The 20,601-nt window shown below is 50.5% G+C and overlaps 1 long non-coding RNA gene and 1 pseudogene across 1 annotated transcript; one reads left to right on the forward strand and one right to left on the reverse strand.

Annotated features, from left to right (window-relative positions):
* Window positions 1-94: 94 nt before the first annotated feature.
* On the forward strand, window positions 95-3,228 carry LOC118990171 (uncharacterized). The gene is made up of 3 exons (XR_005067175.1): window positions 95-580; window positions 805-939; window positions 2,536-3,228. It is a non-coding gene; the product is annotated as an uncharacterized LOC118990171 (long non-coding RNA).
* A 15,728-nt stretch (window positions 3,229-18,956) lies between these two features.
* Window positions 18,957-20,351, reverse strand: LOC118990225 (H/ACA ribonucleoprotein complex subunit 3-like; annotated as a pseudogene).
* Window positions 20,352-20,601: the final 250 nt, after the last annotated feature.

A 20,601-nucleotide genomic window follows, 5' to 3' on the forward strand; every position in this document is an offset into this window, starting at 1 on the left:
CAGGGCCGCCCGACACCTCGCTCCGCCCCCCGCCCCGCCCGGCGAGCTGCTGCCCTGGGGCTTGGGGGCTGGGGAGGTGGAGGAGGGATGCGCAGGGGAGGGGTGCCGAACGCGCGACCTAGCCTTGGCTGAGCGGCTCAGCGCTGCGTGATCGCTCTCTTGCGGGTCCGCGTGCCGTTTTCTGTGCTGTGCGGGGGGCGGTGGGTCTGTGTTCCCCCGCGCAGTCGCGTGCGGCAGAGGGGCACCAACTCCGCCAGCAGCTCTGTGAACACGCGGTAGCGAGATCCGACTTTTCCTCGTGGGTCCTGCACGACGCAAGGTTGTTGATAGGCCCGGCACCTTTCCCCAGCCCCGAACTACAAGGCTCCCGCGCCGCGTCCCACATTCTCCTTGCCCGCTCCCCCCCCCCCCACCGCTTCCCGGACTCTGCGCTTGGCTGCCCGCCCCACACACGCGGCTGTTTGTTTTTGTTGGGTTTGTCAATGTTGTCTTTGTTTGGGAGACTGTGTCATCGCCTAGATGCCGGGAATAAAGTGCGACCCTGAGTGACCAAGTGTGTAATGCGTGTGGCCGGCCAGGGGTAAGGGCATGCCTCTGTGCTTGTGACAGGGAGAGACACTCGGGGTCTTGGGCCCGAGAGAGGGTTCGCCCCTGTTTTTAGGGCGTCAAAGGACGCTAACGACCTGTGTGTGTGTCCGTGTGAACACGCGTGTGTACCGTGCGGACGGGCTTTGAATATAGATTGTAAGAATCTGAGCATGAGGGTGACAAACCACACATGTTCTGTATATCTGGCATGTGCAGATACGTGTGATGGCGCGCGAGTGTAAAAGCATTTGTGAGTACTACCACAGCCGCGCGTGGGGAGCGTGTGAAACTTTGCCGTGCGTATGCTAATGTTTGTGTGAGCAGGAATGGAAACGTGCACAGGCGAGCAGGGTATGTGGAGTGGGGGCAGGACTGTTTGCGCGGCGTCCCGGGGCAGGACATCTGGGTGTCCCAGTCATCGGGCCCCAGAACCTAGCTTAGCTCCCCTCCCCCGCACCCTGTAAACAAAGCCTCTGGAATTCTTTCTTGGGGGCACCCCTCCCCGCGGGGGTCTACGGTCCTGTGCAGGGGCCTGGTTGGTGGGTGTCTGCCTCCCAGCTCGCGGAGCGGAGAGGGCGGGCAGGTGTTTGATTGGGCTGGAGCGAAAGGGTCTGGGGCGAGAGCGTCGAATGCTGTGTGCCTGGGTGTCTGGTGGCTTGTGTGTGAGATCGCGTGTTTGAGCGCGCCCGCTGCGTTGGTGTTGGACAGTGTGCGCCCCCCCGGCCAGCTCTCCATGCGGCTTCGCAGCGCGAGGAGCCGCAGACTCCGGGACCCTGGCCAGCACGGGCCCAGCTTCCCCGGTTCCCAGGCCGTTTCATCCTCGTCTTTTACGGCCAGGCCCGGAGACAGCCCCTGTAATTACTAGGGGCCGGGACGCCAGGACTAGTCAGGCGCTGACCCCGAGGGGAGGAGCCTGGAGCGGAGGAGGGCCCAGGCGGGTCTCCACCCACGGGGCGTAAATTGCTTGAAGTCTGACTCTGTGAGGACGGTAAATATTTACCCAGCGCCCACTACGGTCTGGTCTGGCTTTGCGCACCGCCCCCTCCAGCCCCCTCCCGCCTCCACCCTCTGGCGCGCACCTGCCCCAGGCGACGTGCCCAGCCCGGCGTTTACCTGATTTACAACCTGCCTCTCCCGCCCCGGCCGAAGTCTACCCCCGGACAAAATCCAGGACAGCCTGTCTCGCGCCCCCCCCCGCCCCCCGCTCTAGATTATCCTATCCCTGCGCTTGTGTCCCACAGAATCAAAACTCCACGAAGGCAGGGGTATTTTGGTTCTATGCTCTATTGCCAAAATCTGGCACAGCTCTTAACACGCGTAGTACCTGGTCAATAAATATTTGTTGAGTGGGTGACGTCACCGTTCAGTGAAGGTACTTGATTTCTGCCGACAAACTGCTCTGAAAAGAAACAGGAGAGTGGTTACGGGAGGGGATGGGTGGTAGTAGCTCTAAACAGAGGTTGGCCCAAGGTTGCCCCCTGGAGGAGACGGTCTGGGACACATTCCCCGGTTTCTGTGGCTGCGGGGACTGGGGCGGGAACGTGTGGGGTCCCTGGGCTACGCCGCTAGGGCCGGGCGGGTTCGGGCTAGCTCGGCCCACCCCGGCGGGGCCACGTCCGTTCCCCGCCCTGCCGGCGGCTAGTGTTGGGGCAAGCCGGGTGGAGGAAGAGGGGGGCGGGCATTCGAGGCACGAAGACACCGAACCCTCCTCCGCCTTGGCGCTGTCCCCAACATTCTCACTCCAGGCTTTACTCTCATTATTTTTCTATGTCTATATATTTGTGTGTCTGGATATCTTGTGTGTTTAGACCCTAAGGGTCGGGTGTTGTGATGAGCAACAAGGGTAAGGCTGCGTCTAAAAGAAAATTCCTGCCCTTGGGGAGCCTCCAGGCCAGTAGGGGAAACAGACAAACCACCATTTATTTATACAACAAACTTGCCTTGAAGACCCACTGCACAGATTGCGGACCCACAATTTGCACACGCACTGCCCTGACACCCCGAGAGCCGCTGCGACGCCTGCTGGACAGAGGGGAGAGTTGCAGGTACTGTACAGTCCAGACAGACAACGCAGGAGAAAGTCGGCTCAGAGACCGACCTGATGACCAACTCAACCCCGGTCCTGTCTCCTCCCCCACCCCAGCCCCCAGCTTGCCCAGGCGGGTCTCGTCTCGGCTCTGGCATTGGGCTCTTACCGCAAACTTGTGCGCTTGTGAAGGCTCTCAATACTGCTACCCCCCAGGCAAACATCTGTGCTTAGTCTGAGGTGTTTGTCTGTCTGCCTGTCTGGGAAATTCCCCTCGTGAGCCCTTTCTGTGAATTCCCGAGAGACAGGTTTAACCCCTTGAATGCCTGACCTCTGGAGGGAAGTGCTTGCCACCTGTGGGGGAACTGCCGGCCTGGAGGCTCATTTCTAGTCTGGAACAGGCAGAGCTGCTTGTTTGATTACTACTTTTTCTCTGAGCACCCTGTGGTTTGGGGTGGCAGAGGGCCACAGGGCTCTGGGGCACCTGCTAGCCCGGCCCAGTCCCTGATGGCATCTCTGGACAATGGATTGGGGGTGGGAAGCCTGAGCCTAGAGTAGCCTCTGTTCCACTCCCTCAATGTCATTCTGAAAAATAAAGTGTATGTTTTACCCTGGCTGGTGTGGCTCACTGGATTGAGTGCCCACGTGCGAGCCAAAGGGTCGCTGGTTTGATTCCAAGTCGGGGCAAATGCCTGGGTTGTGGGCCAGGCCCCCAGTAGGGGGCGTGTGAGAGAGGCAACCACGCACTGATGTTTCTTTCCCTCTCTCCCTCCCTTCCCCTCTAACAATAAATAAATAAATAAAAATCTTTTAAAAATAAAAAAAATTAAGAGTATGTTTTGTATGCTTCCCATTTTATTATTAATGTGTATTTCCCACTTTATTAATAATGTATATCAAATTGTAAAAGAGAGAACAGGAGTATAAAGGGGAGGAGGAGCCACCAGCCACTGTAAAGATTTTCATTTCTTCCCAGCTTTTGCTTATGAGATTTTGCGGGGAGCTAGGGGGTGGGAGTTGTGTGCTTTCACATAGTGTGATAGATACATAGTGTGATAAATGTGTTTTGTGTACTTCCTTTATTCTCCTTTATGACAGAATATATTTTCCATGTTGTGAACTCTTTGTAAACAGTATTTTTCATGGCAGCATAATGTTCCATCAAGCGTTTCAGTGCGCCATCATAGTGATGCAGGGTGGGTGCAAATAAACACACCCACATGCACACTCAGGCTCTTTTCAGTTGCTGAGCACTTTAATTGACTGGTTCTTAGGACTTAGAAATAAACTTGAGGTTGACATTCATTCAGCAAATATTTATGGAGTACCTACTCTGGACTGGGCTCTGGATTGGGCCTGGGGGCTAGTGGAGGTCAATAGGGGAGGGCTTGGCTTTCGTGGAGCTTGTGTTTTAGATCAAATCTGGGCACTTGCTTTTCTAGATTTTGGAGAATTTCACAGATACAGGAAAATGCTTTTGATATTATTTTGACTACTAACTAGTCTAGTTCTTTATTTAAAAAATATTTTATTTATTTGTTTTTAGAGAGAGGGGAAGGGAGGGAGAAAGAGAGGAAGAGAAACATTGATGTGCAAGAGATACATTGATCAGTTGCCTCTCGCCACCCCCAACTGGGGACCTGGCCCATAACACAGGCATGTGCCCTGACTAGGAATCAAACCATCGACCTGGATAGCACTCAATCCACTGAGCCACACCAGCCAGGGCCAATACTTTATTTTTAAAAGATTTTATTTATTTATTTTTAGAGAGAAGGGAGGGGAAGGAGAGAGACATGGAAAGAAACATTGATGTGAGAAACACCGATTGGGTGCCCCTTGTCCATTGGTTGCCTCTCCTACACATTCAGCCTGGGACCAAACACAACCAGGCGTGTGCCCTGACCAGGAGTTGAACTGGTGACCTTTCACTTTGCAGAACACTGCCCAGCAAACTAAGCCACATGGGTCAGGGCTAGTTCAGTTCTTTTACTGAGGGCCAAAGTGACCATACCCTAGTGGAACTGTCCCCACCCACACATCCAACCTATGAGGGGCCAGACTCCATGAGAAAAGGTGAAACTCTTCCCCTGGGAGCCCACCTTCACGGAAGAGGAGTCTGGGCGGGACGGAAGTGGGAGGTGGGAGGGGCAGTGGTATGGAGGGTGGAACTGTGTTCCAGAAGGTGTTTTGTACTGCTGCCTCTTCCACCAAAAGTTGACTATTTGCTCATGTCAAACACTGTACTGGAAGGCACTGGGGACTCTGAAATATATCCTTGCCCTAAAGGAATCTAGTCGACCGGCAAATATATAATTAGAATATAAGATAAGAATTATAATAGAGGTGTAAGTGGAACAACAGGCTATGGGCTCACAGAGGGAGGAATGTTTATTTATGGTGAGGAGGGCTTCACAGAAGAGGGGACATTTGAAATGAGTGTTGGAGGATAAGTAGGCTTTCACATTCAAGGATTAGGAAACAAAGAACAAAGGTACAGGGGTGAGAGTCTGTGCAGTGAGTGCTCTGATGCAGCTAAAATTAGAGAATAAGTCTGGAGGAGTGACAGGAGATGAGAGCAGAAGGCAGTGTGGGAGCCTTGTTGCCAAGGGCCTTGAATGCCATGCTTAGGATTTTGAACATTATTCTGTAGCCCACAGATGTTTAAATAGGAAACAATCAGATCTATATTTTAGAAAAATCACTGTGGATGATAGAGTGTGGGTGGAGGAGGGAGCTCCGAGGTGGGAGGACTGGTTAGGCTCGAGCTACAGGAGTTTGGCGGGAGTGAGGAGGGCTGGAAGGCTGAGCAGTAGCAGAGGCAGGGAGGGCAGAGGATGAGCAGAGTTGGGTGAGCCATGGGCAAGAGGCAGGGAGGAGTGTGGGATGGTTTGGTGGCAGCAGTGCCGCTTACAGATAGGAAATGGAGGACAGGAACAGACCTGGGGAGAAGGAATGAAGAGTGCTGTTTGGTGGTTGTATCAAATTGGAGTGATTGGGGCTGAGGGTAACAATACCCAACTACTAGCAGTTTGAAGTATATGTATTTATTCATAGAGAGAGGAGAAGGGAGGGAGAAAGAGAGGGAGAGAAACATCATCGATTGGCTGCCTCTCACACACGCCTCAACAGGCGTCTGAACCTGTAACCCAGGCATGTGCCCCGACTGGGAATTGAACCTGCGATCGTTCAGTTCACAGGCCAACACTAAACCAACTGAACCACAGCGGCCAGGGCCCAACTACCAGCAGTTTAAACAAGAGATTTTATTCTTCCCATAACACAGCCCTGTGGAAGTGGGGCAGCAGCTCGTCTGTGCCACCAAAGACCCAGTGCTTTCCACCTCTGGGCTCTGTCCTGATGGTGGCTAAGGGAGTCACAGGAAGAACGGGTGGGAGCACGAGGTGGTCTCCTCTTAAGAATACTTTTATCTGATAAGAAAAAGAATTTCTAAGAGTTTCCCAGCCAATTTACCCTCAAGGGACAGAACTGACCCAGTGTCCATTCCTACACCCATGTCTGTGGAGGAGGAGAAGGGACTGGTTCTGCTTGGTGGGGGCTGGGTCTACCTCCCCCAAATGGGATCTACTCTCTCCCCAAAGAAGTGGTGTCTGACAGCCTGGGAGCAGGGGTGAGCTCTGAGCAGTGCCTGCCACAGACACGCGGCACTTGAGGTGCCTGTGGAAATTCCAGGCAGAGCTGCCTGGGACTGTTGGAGATGAGGTTCTGGAGCTCAGGAAGGTGAGAAGCAGGAAAATAGTCCCTTTGGGATGTCGTGGTGAACCTCAGGGCTCACAGGGAGGGCTTCCTCTAGACTGCAAGCTCCAGGGGTGGAAGGAGAATGCGGTGGACCTCGTAGGACCTTGGTTTTGACGGGGAGAAATCCCACCTTCCCAGCTGGGCGAGGCTGAGGGTGGGCCAGAGGACATTCACTCTCAGTGCAGCTGATAAACCTCTTTCCTATCACTGGTTAGACTTTCACTATAACATATTTTAAGAGCAGGAGTTTAGATACTTTTATTTCAGAAGCATTCCTTTCGCATAACTTTTTTCTGATTACAGAAGAAATAAACGTATCCCAGTGCAGAAAACTAGGAGAAGCACAAATGAGGACAAATAAATATCTCCCAGAAGCAAGCACACTTCTTGGTTCTGTCCCCAGGGCTCTGTAATTTTTTATGGTAAATATATTTGAGAGGTTAGAGTTTAATGCCCATGTTACAGCCAGATTGGAACCCCTCACAGTTGTGTAACATTTTATGATCTCCCGCGGCTTTCAGCTGCGTATTTTATCACATACTAGTTCATCTTTATAGACTCCTAAACACTGTGAGGTGGGCAAAGGTGGGGATTACGTGCCCCCCCAACTACATGGGGAAACTGAGGCTCAAAAAGGCAGTGGTGTTCAGAGCCCAGGCAGTGCCTTCCACTGGGTTGGGGGCCACACCCGTCTGTCAGTCCTTCCACACCTCGCTGCCCAGTTGTGCTGGGTGTAAAGGCAAGACTTGGCTGGAAGTGCTGAATGGACTGTGGGCAGAGGAAGGGAGTGAGTATAGAGAGGGAAGGGGCAGCTCCTTCCAGCACCGGAGCCCATGGGTAGGAGAAGGAGAAGGGACAGGAATTGGGTGGGTCCTAGAGGGACTCGAGAAGGTTTGCGGGACAGGCTCCTCCAGTGCAGTCCTCTGGGGAGGGCAGAGGCCCCCTCCAGCCTGTCCCTGCAGATAGGAGGTCTTCAGTATAACTTACTTTCCACTTCTCACCAGACGTTCACTGAGGTCAGTTTGTGTATCAGGCACTGGGTCAGGCGTCGCAGGGTGTCAGATAAGGCCTCTTACCAATGCAGAGAGAATGCGGAAGGGATGTGGGTTTGAGTCCCAGCTGTGGGAACCTGAGAAAGTTATATAACCTCTCTGAGCCTTGGCCCCCCGCCCCGGGCCACCTTTTCGTCAGTAAGATGGAGGCAGGATGACTTTCTTCACAGAATTGCTGTAGGGATCCAATGAAAGGACAGCTGAGAGGGCCTGGTGCTCAGCGGCGGGGGGCGGGGGAGGGTGTCACCAAGCACTGGTGTGTGTTTCTCTTTACGTGGCCCAGTCTGCCGCCCCCCCTTCCGCCCTGGGCTGACTGGGAGGGACTGTGCTGATGTTGGGGGAGAGCAGGGGAAGACCTCAGGACACAGGAAAGGCAGGGAGGAGGAGCCCCGGGAACACGAATATTTATTCGAACAGGTAGTACCTGATAAATGCCCCAGCGCCGTGGAAGTCAAGAGCGCTGAGGTCCCGTAGGGGCGGAGAAATGAGTGGGGGAAATACTTTCCAGGGCTTCTCAGGCAGGGCTGGCCGTCAGGGGCATTTTCTGTGCAGAGGAATGGTGCGGTGCAGTTGGCCTGCAGGCGGGAAGTGAAGGAAGTGGGGAGAACGTTCGCCCTCAGACGTCCCTCTTCCAAGTTCCTTACCCCCCACCTTACCCGACGGGCTCCAGACAGTCCCCTCCCTCAGCCCATCAGCTCCCTCCCTTTCTCCTGGCTGTTGTCAAAAGAACATCTACTTAAAAAAAAGTCTTATAAGAGCTTATTTGAGCCAAACTGACAATTGCCAGGAAACAAAATCTCAGTGGACTGAGAAAACGCTTCAGAGGATGGTGGTTTTACAGTTTATTTTATGCATTAGCACCAAAGGAGGAGATGTGAGGAGGGCTGCGTGAAACCCATTGGTGGCAGGTTGGGGAGGTGGGAGAAGGCAAGCAGGGGAGGCTCTGAGACTGGATAAGGAGTAAAAGAGAGGGACACACCCCTCTACATTGTGGGTGCGGGACAGTTTCATTTACAGTGCACAGAGATGGTGCGGGGGTAACAAGGTAAATGTGGTCTCATGCTCTTCTGCCTGTGGCTGAAGGGTTTGGATGCGAAAATTACTCTGATGTTTCAAAGGTACGCTATCTTACATACACAAAGATGATAGACAATTTCAGGTCTGAAGATTGACCTTTGTCAAGGAAGCTACAGGCCCAGGAAGGGACTAATCACTATGACTCACATTTAGGTAGGAGTTTTTAAAAAATATTTTTTTATTTATTTTTAGAGAGGGGGAAGGGAAGAAGAAAGAGAGGAAGAGAAACATCAATGTGTGGTTGCCTCTTGCATGCCCGCCACCAGGGACCTGGCCTGCAACCCAGCCATGTGCCCTGACTGGGAATCAAACTAGGACCCTTCGGGGAACAGGCTGGCACTCAATCCACTGGGCCAAACCAGCCAGGGCTACTTAAGAATTTTTAAGTTCTGGCTTCCCTGTGTGGTGACCTTGGCCTCTGGATTCGTAAGGCCCACCATGCAGGCCTCCCCTAAGCTTGTCATGTTTAGTATGTGGCCCCTTTTTCTTTCACATGGCCTTGGCATCATCAGTGACCCCTAATCGTGGGCCAGGTGCTGCTGAGTCCTAGGGGTCCTGAGCTGGGTCTTAGAGAAGAGTAGGAATTGACTATGTGAAGGTTGGGGAAGGGCAACACAGCCTGGAGGGGGTTGGAACCACCCGGAGAGGAGGGACAAGACTATACAAATGCAGTAGCCAGAATACAGTAGCTGGAATACTTGAGTGGTGCAGACCAGACTGTTGAAGACAAATGCGGTAAATGCCTTGGAGGAGACACGCACACGTGCTGTGGGACTCAGAAGGAAACTCCTCTGAGGGCATGGGTCCCCGTGTCGGGGAGAGGTATCCTGGAGGATGCTCGTGGGGAGACCAGTTTTAAATGGGCTGAGGACATCCCAGACTGGGCTGGAGAAGGGCCCACGGGCCCACCCAGCACGCTGGAGAGACGGGCCAAGGGCTTGTATTTTACCAGGGAACCATAGGCGAGGAGAAGCAGAGAGAGAAGAAAGTTGTGGAGACTCAAGAGCAGATAATGGGCAAGGTGCTCTGGAAATATTAACATCAGCTTACATTCATAGAACATTTCAGGCTCATTGGAAGCACTTTGCGTACAAGAATGCACTTATTTTCACAATCAACTTAAGAGAGACAGTATTGTTATCCTTATTTTATAGATGAGCAAACTCTGAAAGCACAGAAAAGTCAGTAACTTCCCTGAGGTCACATGGCTAGTAATCTAAAGGCAATTTGGCTTGAGAGTTCTGATTTAACCACTGTGCAACACGCTCCAGGTGTTCTGCTAGCTTTTCCTCAAGTGGCATGAATGCTAGTGTGGGGTGCAGGTCACTGGGGACACAAGAGCATTATGGAAACAGTCCCTAGAGGATGCAGCAGCTATTTGGACACAGGAGCAAGTGAGGTTGTTTCAGCATCAGAAGCCCAGGCGGGAGGCAGGGCTATAAAAGCCTACAGGTAAAATACTTGCTCTCCAGGCTCTTTCTGCTAGAGCTCAGTCAATCAGATGCTTCCACTCAGGGCTCCAAATGCAAAGGAAGGACTCAGAGACTTAGGGAGCTGAGAATTCGCTACCCAGTAGGCTCTCCCCATGATCTGGGCTGTACTTCTGGCTGCCCCATGTACCTCGGTCCCTGCCCATCTCCCAAGGCAGGTTCCTGGTTTTTCTATTCATTGTGTGAACTACTGGAGTTCCAGCAAATCCTTTTTTCCGCTTTAAGTGACCTACAGTCAGTTTGTCGCTGCCAAGATGAAACCTGGACTGGTGCAAAGTGCTGGCGGCAAGACCGAAAGCCTGGGAGACCAAAAAGATCACGTCCACCTAAAAACGAAGGCCAGAGTGATGACCAGCAAGCATTTATTTGGGATCCAAAAGAATAGCTATTTGGAAAGAACTGACTCAGGCAGAAACCCAGTGGTGTTCTGGTTGGGAAGTGGAGGTAATTGATGGGGTATTGATGAGAAAGACAAGGGGGGGCAATGACGTCAGTGGAAGCGTCGATGTAAAAAATGTCCGAACCTGTAGAGTTTTTATAAGTTTCATTCAGCCAGACTGTAGACATACACCAGGGGGTAGAATTGCAAGTGCTCCAGAGAGTTATAGTTGTGCCATTTCTTTTATTCATTTGTGATTAAGAGGGGAAGATTACATGAAGGTGGGAGAGAGCAAGGTGGGGGTTGGATTACAGGGTAGTTAAGATTACGTGCTTTTCAGAGGGTGGCCACTCTTTATTCAGAGGGTCTGAGAGGGGGCATTTCAAAGGTGCATAGAAAAAAAAGGGCAGGGGTTGCTTAAGACAAAGAAGAACTTTTACTAAATAAGCTATATTGCCCTGGCTGGTGTGGCTCAGTGGATTGAGTGCTGGCCTATGAACCAAAAGGTTGCCAGTTCGATTCCCAGTGAGAGCACATGCCTGGATTGTGGGTTTGGGGTGTATAAGAAACAATGGATCAATGTTTCTCTCTCACAGGGTTGTTTCCCTCCCCTTTCTCCCTCTCTTCCCCTCTCTTTAAAAATAAATAAATAAATAAATAAGAAAGTTTTCTTTAAAAAAAAAAGAAGCTATAGGCCTGGGGCATGGCTGCCCACCATGGCCCTGCCCAGTTAGGAATTATGATCAGATCACCCTGTGAGATTATTTTCTGTAATAAATTAACATAGCAATGCTGCCCTGGCTGGTGTGGCTCGGTGGATTGAGTGCGGGCCTGCGAACCACATGATCGCCGTTCGATTCCCAGTCAGGGCACATGCCTGGGTTGCAGGCCAGCTCCCAGCGGGGGAATCACGAGAGGCAACCATACATTGATATTTCTCTCCTCTCCTTCTCTCCTTCCCTTCCCCTCTAAAGATAAATAAATAAATAAAATCTTTAAAAAAACAAAAAAACCCATAGCAACGCTAATTCTACAAATTGAAGCCCTGGCTGGGTGGCTCAGTTGGTTGTTAGAGTGTCAGGGTTGCAGTTTCAATCTCAGGTCAGGGCACATACAAGAAGTAAATAAGTGGGACCGCAAATCAATCTCTCTCTCTCTCTCTCAAATTAGTTTAAAAAATACTTTTTTTTATATTTTTTGAAGATTTTATTTATTTGTCTTTAGAGGGTTAGGGAAGGAGAGAGGGAGAGAAATATCAATGTGTGGTTGCCTCTCGTGCATCCCTTGCTGGGAACTGGCCTGCAACCCAGGCATGTGCCCTGACTGGGAATCGAGCCCCAGTTCGAGCATAGGAGGCAGAGGAAAGGCGCAAGCACCCACCTTTATGGGAGAGCCCACCCCAGGCTCTATGCCAACACAGCCTCATTATTTGACCCCAAAGATGTATCGTTTTTGTGTGCCTGTGATTTTTTTGTTGTTGTCACCTGAGAACATTTTCACTTGCTTTTTTTTTTTTTTTTAGAGAGAGGGAGGGAGAGAGAAAGGCAGAGAGGAAGGGAAAGAGAGAAACATTACTATGAGAGGCACGTGGGTCGGCTGCCTCCACAGGCACCCAGGACTAGGGGTTGTTCACGTCTGTCCAGACTGGGAATGAACCGCAACCCAGGCATGCACCCTGACAGGGGATCGAACCTGCAACCTTTTGGTTACAGGATGATGCTCCAACCACTAAGCCACACCAGCCAGGGTGTGAGTGGTTTCCTTTTAAGAGCTTAGTACAACAGCTACTCTTAGATTGCCCTACCCTTTAACATCCCCATTATATAGGCTGCATTTTGGACACCTTTAAATTATTCATATGAATCAAGTGGACCTTCCAGGGCCAGTTTTGGGTTCTGCAATACCCAAAACTCACCACAGGGAATAGCACCCAGTTATTGGGGTGTCACCATCTTCCATCAGTCAGGTGTGAGGGATATTCACAATAAAGACTAGTTTCCCACAGATTATCTTGTCCCCCGCAAATGCTGCCACAAAGGGTTTCCTAACAAGACAGACATTATGTCTATCACGTATAAATCAGAACTGAGTAAAATAAAATCACAGTTTCTTCAACTTGTATCTTCAATTTTACTAATTCTAAATTCAGTGCAATTATGTCAACACTCTAAATGAGGCAAAGTTCAAAAACCGAAGTAAAAAAATATCCAAATGTATAATGGCTCTTATCAAATTAGGTCTGGACCAGTGCAGTATCTTCATTGTCCACAAAGTAATCCCCTTAAAAAAAAAGTTTCATTGCCCAAGAGCCCACTCTGGGCAGAGCTGCAGGGAAGACACTGACAGCCCAAAGACAGTCCTCAAAGACATGTGACATGGGGCGGACACATATTCAGCCAAATTTCAGAGGGGAAAACAAAGTGAACACTGTAAAAGACAAAATGCCACCGGGGGTTTAGAGGTAGTGATGCCGAGGAGCTGACAGGAATCAGGGGCAAGAGAAGGAGTCTGTTGTCGCTCAGGGTGTGTGTTCCAGTGTTGGAATGTGAAATGTCTGTTACAAAGTAAACATCGTAAAAGACAAAATGTCCCTGAGAGGGAGTGATTAATTTGCACTGTGGGGAGGCGGTACCGAGCCGGCGGGATGGATGACTAGGACTTGGACAGCTGGCAAAGGCCTCCCTGGCGGAGGACGCGCTTAGGCAGAGATAGAAGGCCAGGATGTGCAGGGGACTAATAACCACTATCAAACTTTGCCAAGTGAATATTGCGATATTCTAAGTATTATGTTGTCAAATGTTTATCACGTCTACTTGCTTCAGAAGTAAAAATCACATACCTGCATTATTGCCCCTACAGGCCTTTAACTAATGATTTATAAGTGTAGTGGTTTTTTAAAAGATGCTAATATCACAGACTAAACCTCCCTCCCAAGTCCCGGGGCCTTTTACACGCATTCCAACACTGGAACACACACCCTGAGCCACAACACACTCCTTCTCTTGCCCCTGATTCTTGTCAGCTCCTCGGTGCCCCCGCCTCCACCCCTCTCATTAATGTGCACTCTAGGCCACACATGCACATGTGTTACCAGCTCCTCGTCCACAGCGCCAGACAGGAAACACATTTGCAGGATTTTAAACAATTTTAAAATGTGCCTTCAAATTTTACAACTTGCTTTACTTGCCCGAGGGAGGGACCAAGCCCTTTGTGTAAATATCAGCCCCGAACAGGCCTGCTCCCCATCCCTCGCAGCTCTGGGGTCCTGGCTTTTCTGCGTGAGGCCAGGGTGGGTTTGGGGGGTTTGTTTATTTTGATTTTTTTTCCATTTCATTTGTGACTTCTGTGGCCACTGGCTGTTTCAGTTGGGTTTATTTTGTGCACACTCCCAGTAGCCTATGGAGAGGAGGGCGTTCCCTTCTCCCTAGAGCATAAGTCTCACAGGTGGTGCAGGACAGAACCGAACGTCGGGCTCCAAGTGCACCTATGAGAAAACACCTCAAGGACATAGTTCTCTGGCCATGAACCCAATAGCTCTGAAAATCAGAGCGACTGTGGGCAAAGAAAAGGCCTTCTCTTCCTAGCAGGGACTGGGGCACACAGAGGGTGCTGAGATGGACCTGTGGCAGTGTCCCAGCCCTTGCTCCAGTGCCCTTTCCCCCAGGGGCTCTCCGGGTGTCTCTGAGGAAAAAGAAGGGAGAGTTGTACTGAAATACGAGCCCGAGAAGGGATGGGAACCAGGCAGAGAAAGGAAGTCTTGGTTGGGTCCCTGACAGTTACCTGGGGCAAAAGCCAGACAACCGGTTTCGATAAGGACTTTAGAGCCTCAGGGTCTGATTCTGGGCCTTTGGTGACTGAGCCCAGCTCAACCTGCCTCTCCTCTTCCCAGGGCCCCTGTTCCATAGGTTCTGGGAATGTGGCCGTTGTGTCCTCAGCCACCTCACCATTGTCCTCGGTTGCCCTCGCCTGCAGCGTGGCTGGTCTCACTTTCCCCAAGATTTCTGCAGAGGGACTGGCTGGTCTGAAGCAGGACCCTTACTAAGAGTCTAACGACGTGTGTATGCTGAGGTTGAAACTCACCAAGCAGCCAGGAAGGGACACCTTACACGACCTCCTGGCTGGAGGGGCTGAGGAAGCTCCCAAATGGCTCCGTTGCAAAGTCCTCATCCTCAGAGAGGGCTGGAAATCCTGCTACCATATAGGAGGGTGCCACATGCAAATCCACTCACAATCAAGCCCCAAGGAAGCCTGTCGGGCCTCATGGATAGAAGCAGCAGCAAATGAAAATGGAAGAGCTGACACACCAAACCATCACATGTGGAAACAATCTGTCTCACTCGGGAACCCCCACAGAGGTGACAGAAAGGGAGAAGGTTCCTGCTGCCACACCCACCAGCAGAGAAGTGCCACAACCAGCAGAATACTTGGGGGTACGCCATAGGGGTCCACTGAAATGTCCTAGGGGGACCATCTGCAATATTTGAGGGGGACTTTGTAGAGGGCTGGAGATCCTATGTCAGCAGGTAGGAGCAGGAGCCAGTTGAATGGGAATTCATTACTGTCACTGTGAGCCCTCTGGAATAAAAATCGTAATAATTACCATCATAATAGCTAATCCCAAGGTCTTTCCATGTGCCAGACGCAGCAGCTTTTCCAAGTACTTTACATACATTATCTCATTTCATCCTCACCGAGATCCTTTGGGTGGGGGCTATCATTATCATCCTCGTTTCATAAATGAGAAAGCCGAAGCCCAACATCACGACCTAGTGAGTGAGAGGGCTGGACCTGAAACCCCTGCAGTCTGTTTCCAAAGCCCAAGCTCTCCGCCAGGGCCTGTGGCAGCAGGTGGCCCAGGAACAGGTTCTTCCGACTTCCTGTCACCACCTCTCGGACCTCCCCACCTCTCTGCCAGCCCCTCCCTCTCTGAGATCAATTGTACCCCTTCAATAAGGCAGACTCCTAGCCTTTTATCTGAACCCTACCTCCACACCTTTCTTCTGGGGCCTATTTCTCAGTTTCCCCAGGCATATCCAGCCTCTCTCCAATGGGTCTCGCTTCTTTATCTACAACTAGGCCCAGATTTTGCCATTCAAAAAAAAAAAAAAGGCTTTCCCTCCATTCTAAACCTTCTCAAGCTACCAACTTCTCCTGGCTGACTTGTGCTTGTTTACTTGTCCATCTTCTTTTCCCCTTCTGGAGACAAAAGGTCAGTTTTCCTTGGGAACCCCTCATCCTCAGTCCACCTCCCAGGTCTGGTCTCCTGAGCCTGGCCAGTCCCAGGCCAGTAACCTGAGGCCACAGGCACGGCTTTGGGAGTGGGCGTGCAGCCCATGGCAGGACAACGAGAGTCCTCTCCAGAATCTTGCTGAAGCAGTGGAGGTCTTCTCCTCCTTCCGGGATGACAAAGGTGACAAAACACCGACTGAAGACTTTCTGAAAAATGTTGACATAAAAAACGTCCAAACCTGTAGATAATTTTTATAGGAGTTTATTTGAGCCAAACTGATAACATATGTGAGGGAGCAAGATCTCAAATGCTCCAGAGAATAACAGTTTTGTAGCTTCTTTTATGCGTTCAAAATTAAGGAGGGGATGTTACATGGAGGTGGGAGAAACAAGGTGGAGACTGGATTACGCGATGGTTTATGAGATTATTGCTCTCTTCAGGCCCAGAGACACAGGAAAAGATGCTCAGCAAAACTAGCCATCAGAGAGATGCAAACTAAAACCACAATGAGATACCACCTCACAGTGATCAGAATGGCCATCATAAACAAATCAACAAAAAAGTGTTGGAGAGGATGGGAGAAAAGGGAACCCTAGGGCACTGTTGGTGGGAATGCAGAATGGTGTAGCCACTGTGGGAAACAGTACAGAATTTCCTCAGAAAACTAAAAATGGAACTGCCTTTTGACCCAGCAATTCCACTGCTGGGATTATACCCTAAGATCCTGAAACACCAATTCAAAAGAACCTATGTACCCCAATGTTCATAGCAGCACAATTTACAATAACCAAGTGCTGGAAGCAACCTGAGTGCCCATCAGTAAATGAGTGGATCAAAAAACTGGTACATTTACACAACGGAATTCTATGCAGCAGAAAGAAAGAAGGAGCTCCTACCCTTTGCAACAGCATGGATGGAACTGGAGAGCGTTATGCTAAGTGAAATAAGCCAGGTGGCAAGGGACAAATACCATATGATCTCACCTTTAACTGGAACCTAATCAACAAAAGAAAAAAGCAAACAAAATATAACCAGATTCATTGAAATTAAGAACAATCTAACATTAGCCAGAGGGGAGGAGGGAGGGGACAGTGGGAAGAAGAGTTTTCAGGAACTACTGTAAAGGACACATGGACAAGACCAAGGGGGGCATGGAAGCAAGGGAGGGAGGTGGGTTTGGAGGGAGTGGGGAGAAAATACGACTGTAATTGAACAACAATAAAATAATTTAAATAAAAAATTTTTAAAAAGCCCTGGCTGGTGTAGCTCAGTGGATGGAGCATGGGCCTGTGAAGCAAAGGGTCGCCGGTTCGATTCCCAGTCAGGGCACATGCCTGGGTTGCAGGCCAGGTCCCCAGTAGGGGACACATAAGAAGCAACCACACACTGATGTTTCTCTCCCATTCTTTCTTCTTCCCCTCTCTCTAAAAATAAAAAAAATTTAAAAGATTATTGCTGCCTTCAGGGGTACTATTCACTTCCAGGAATATTACTTCTTATACTTCCCAGGTGTGTTAGCCTGGATGCATGAGAACAATAAACAGGGCTGGCTTAAAACCTTTCACTAAAGAAGTAACAGGCTTGGGATGTGGCTACCCACCATGACCTTCCCACTTAGGAATTTAAGATCAGATCACCCTGTGAGATTATTTTCCATCGAACCCTCCCCCCTTTTTTTCTGTCCACACAAATACACCTGGTCCTCTTACTCTTTTATGATTCCTGCCCGGCTCCTTGCAGGCACTCCATCTGCTCTCTCATGGCATCCCAGGGCCTCAAACCCAGTTCTCTGCTCCCTCTCTATATAGAGGGGACTCGAAGCACTGTCCCCAGGTCCAGTCCCTGCATGCAACTTCTCAACCCATTTTCCAGGCATTTCGCAGCACTTCAACCTGCTAACATAGATCTCCCTGTTCTCCCCCCAAATGCACACTGCAATAGACTGTGAAAAATAATACAAATGGAGCTACTTTAACATGGCTGCCATCCCAGAGGAACTGCCTTGTGTATCTTTCTCCTCAAACCGTTGGAATGTTAAAACCAGGTGAAATAACCTTGCCTTGGCCTAAAGCAGCCCTGTATCCCAAACAACTGGGATGAGGTGCCAGGAAAAAAACAGGTGCGCACCAGTGGGGCCGACCAGGGGTTCGGATCCCAGCTAGTAGTGGGCTTGAGTCTGAGGCTGAGTTCCTCAGCTGTGAAGTGCAGTGTGAGGGATGCCGCACCCGCACAGGGGTCGCGGGGGTCTTGCTAACTGCCCTGCACAGGTTCTGGCAGGCATTGAGCTGCGAGCAGGTGGGTTCTTCCGCTTGGCCCAGGATGCCCCCCTGCCCTCTGCTCCCAGCCCTCTGTCGCCCCATCTTCAAGTTTAGGCTTACTGGATGTAGCAAATAAAAATAAGTCATGCTCAGTTGAATCTGAATTTCAGGTCAACAATGGATACTTTTTTAGTATGAGTACCTCCTACTTGATGTTTAGGGCATACAATACTTATACTAGAAAAGTATTTACTGTTTATCTGAAAGTCAAATTCAACTGGGATTTCTGTAGTTTACCTGGCAACTCTTTGTCAAGGTCTTACTCCTTGAAGCCTCCCTAGTCAGCTCAGTCACAGTGCCACCCTCTGAACTCCTGTGGCCCTCCCTGACTGTGGCACGTTGTTCGGCATCCAGGAAACACAGCCACTTTCACTCATTACTAATAGTAACAATAACCATTTGTATGAGTACCAGGCGGACGGGAGCTTTATGCAACCTGTCCTATTAACCCGCACTGTAGCACCGCAAGTCTGAAATTAGTGTCCTCATCAAAGCTCAAGGAGGGTCAGTGTCACCCAGCCGGTATACAGTGGCATCAGGCTTCAGGCTCAAGTGTCCAGGACTGACCTTTGAGCTGCAGGCCGCCGCTCCCAGTGGGCAGGGACAAACCCTGGCGCCTCGGCCTTGGCCAGTGCCCTGCCCACAGCGGCCTGTGCGCCCATTTTCCGTTCTGGAGTGATGCTCCGACATTGCAGCGCCACTGTTGAAACTGACTTGGGAACTATGTTTCCTGAGTCCTAAACATTTGACAAAGGCACAATTTCCAAGGTGCTGGTTGCTTTCGCGTGTGGACACCTCTAGCGTTGCTGCTGGGAGTACTGTGAAACCTGTCCCTCAGCAAAGTCCTCTCTGACACGGCCTGTGACCTGGCGTCATGTGGGACGCAGCGTATGTATGCGGTGTGTGGCAGAGAGCCGGGCAGGCCAGGGCTAAACACATCCATACTTTTATGGCTTTTTTTTCCTTTGCTTTGAATTTGGAAATCAGCTGAAGAAGCTGTGGCCCTTCTCAGAGGAGATGTTAGGCATAACCAAGGGTTATTTCCGATACCTGTCTCTGCGGACGTTCTCCGCCCAGATGCAGAGGACCTGGGCCTGGGGCGGGGGTGGCATAGGTTTATGCTGCTAAGTGGAAGTGCAGCTCCTTCTGTTGTTTGGACATCAGTGATCACGTTAATAGTACTGCCTTGCTTGAGCTTCGGCGTTGGACAAATGCGTCGTTGTTGAGCATATTTAGTTCTGGGACAGGAAGAAGTGACGGTGAGGAGAAGGAATGTGCCTGAGCCAGAGGGCGGGCCTTGTCTCTGACGTCTGGCTGACTCTTTTCTTCTCAATTTTAATATATATATATAGAAAGGGGGGGGCAGAAATGGAGGGGAAAGAAAGAGGGAGAAACAGTAATGTAGGAGAGAAACATCAATCAGCTGGGACTGAACCGACAACCTAGGCATGTGCCCTGACCAGGGATGGAACCAGAGACCTTTTGCTTTACGGAACAACTCAGAACCCACTGCGCCACACCAGTCAGGGCCTCCTTTTGTCTGTTTTCACCCCTACTCTACTTTATATGTGCTTTTAGGGGGTTGGCTTTAAAAGAGGGTGGGCAGTGCCCAGGCACCAGTCTCTCCTCCTGATGCCAAGCAGCAGGCGTCATCTCCAACCCACAGTGGGCACAGAGCGGGAGTTAGAAGCCTTTCCAGGCTCCCAAACCTGCTAGTGGTGGAGCAGGGACTTAAACTCAGGTCTGTCTGACGTTGAATCCTTAGCTCTTTCCATGGCAATACTCAATCCTGTCCTTCAAATGACTTGGGGAAACATGAGGGGTTAATCACAAACGTCTGTTTCTCAAAACCACATTAAAATGCCCGTGAATCATTACATAATAATATAGCTTCCCCAGGGGGAGGAGAGGAGCCCACACCACATGAAAGGTTTAACATATTTTGGAAGCTGGACAGGAGGTAAAAGAGAAGCAACTGATTTTTTTAAAGATTTTATTTATTTCTTTATTCTCTTTCAAATCATTTTAATAACCTGACAGTGAGTCAGATGTAAAAAGCAGATTCGAACTTTAAGGAGAGGCTGCCGCGGTTGCCTCGCACATGCACGATCGGAGGTGATGCCAACATTGGACTCCAAAAATCAAGGTGGCCAGAAGGCCTCAAGGCTCCCATATTGAAGAGCTTGGTTTCAGAAGGTCTCAGAGGGGTCGCAGGCAGCAGAAAAAAAAAAACCATGAAATTTAAGGGACCCAAAGAGTACGGGGCGTGGTTGCTGGCTCATCAGCACCTCGAAGTGTTTCTTGATGGTGATTCGGTGTCTAGAGAGTGTGTCGTCCGCGGAGAACTGAGCAGGTCTGTGGTCTCAGAGGGTCAAATTCCTGCAGGGTTTAGATCCCGTCTCCTGTTCACTGAGGTGACACTGGAGAAACATGATCACACTGAAGCTGAGGTTCCAATTCCATCTTCAGCTATTTGTTTATTTTCAGAGAGAGGGCAAGGGAGGGAGACAGGGAGAGACACATCAGTGTATGCTTCGTCGCCTCTCACACCTCCCCAGCTGGGGACCTGGCCCACAACCCCGGCATGTGCCCTGACTGGGATGGAAGTAGCAGACTTTTGGTGCTCAATCCACTGAGCCACACCAGCCAGGGCTCTACTGATTTTTTTGAGAGAGGAAGAAG

The sequence above is a fragment of the Sturnira hondurensis genome, unplaced genomic scaffold, assembly GCF_014824575.4.
Source record: "Sturnira hondurensis isolate 20B ecotype Veracruz unplaced genomic scaffold, ASM1482457v3 Scaffold0006829, whole genome shotgun sequence".
Taxonomy (NCBI): domain Eukaryota; kingdom Metazoa; phylum Chordata; class Mammalia; order Chiroptera; family Phyllostomidae; genus Sturnira; species Sturnira hondurensis.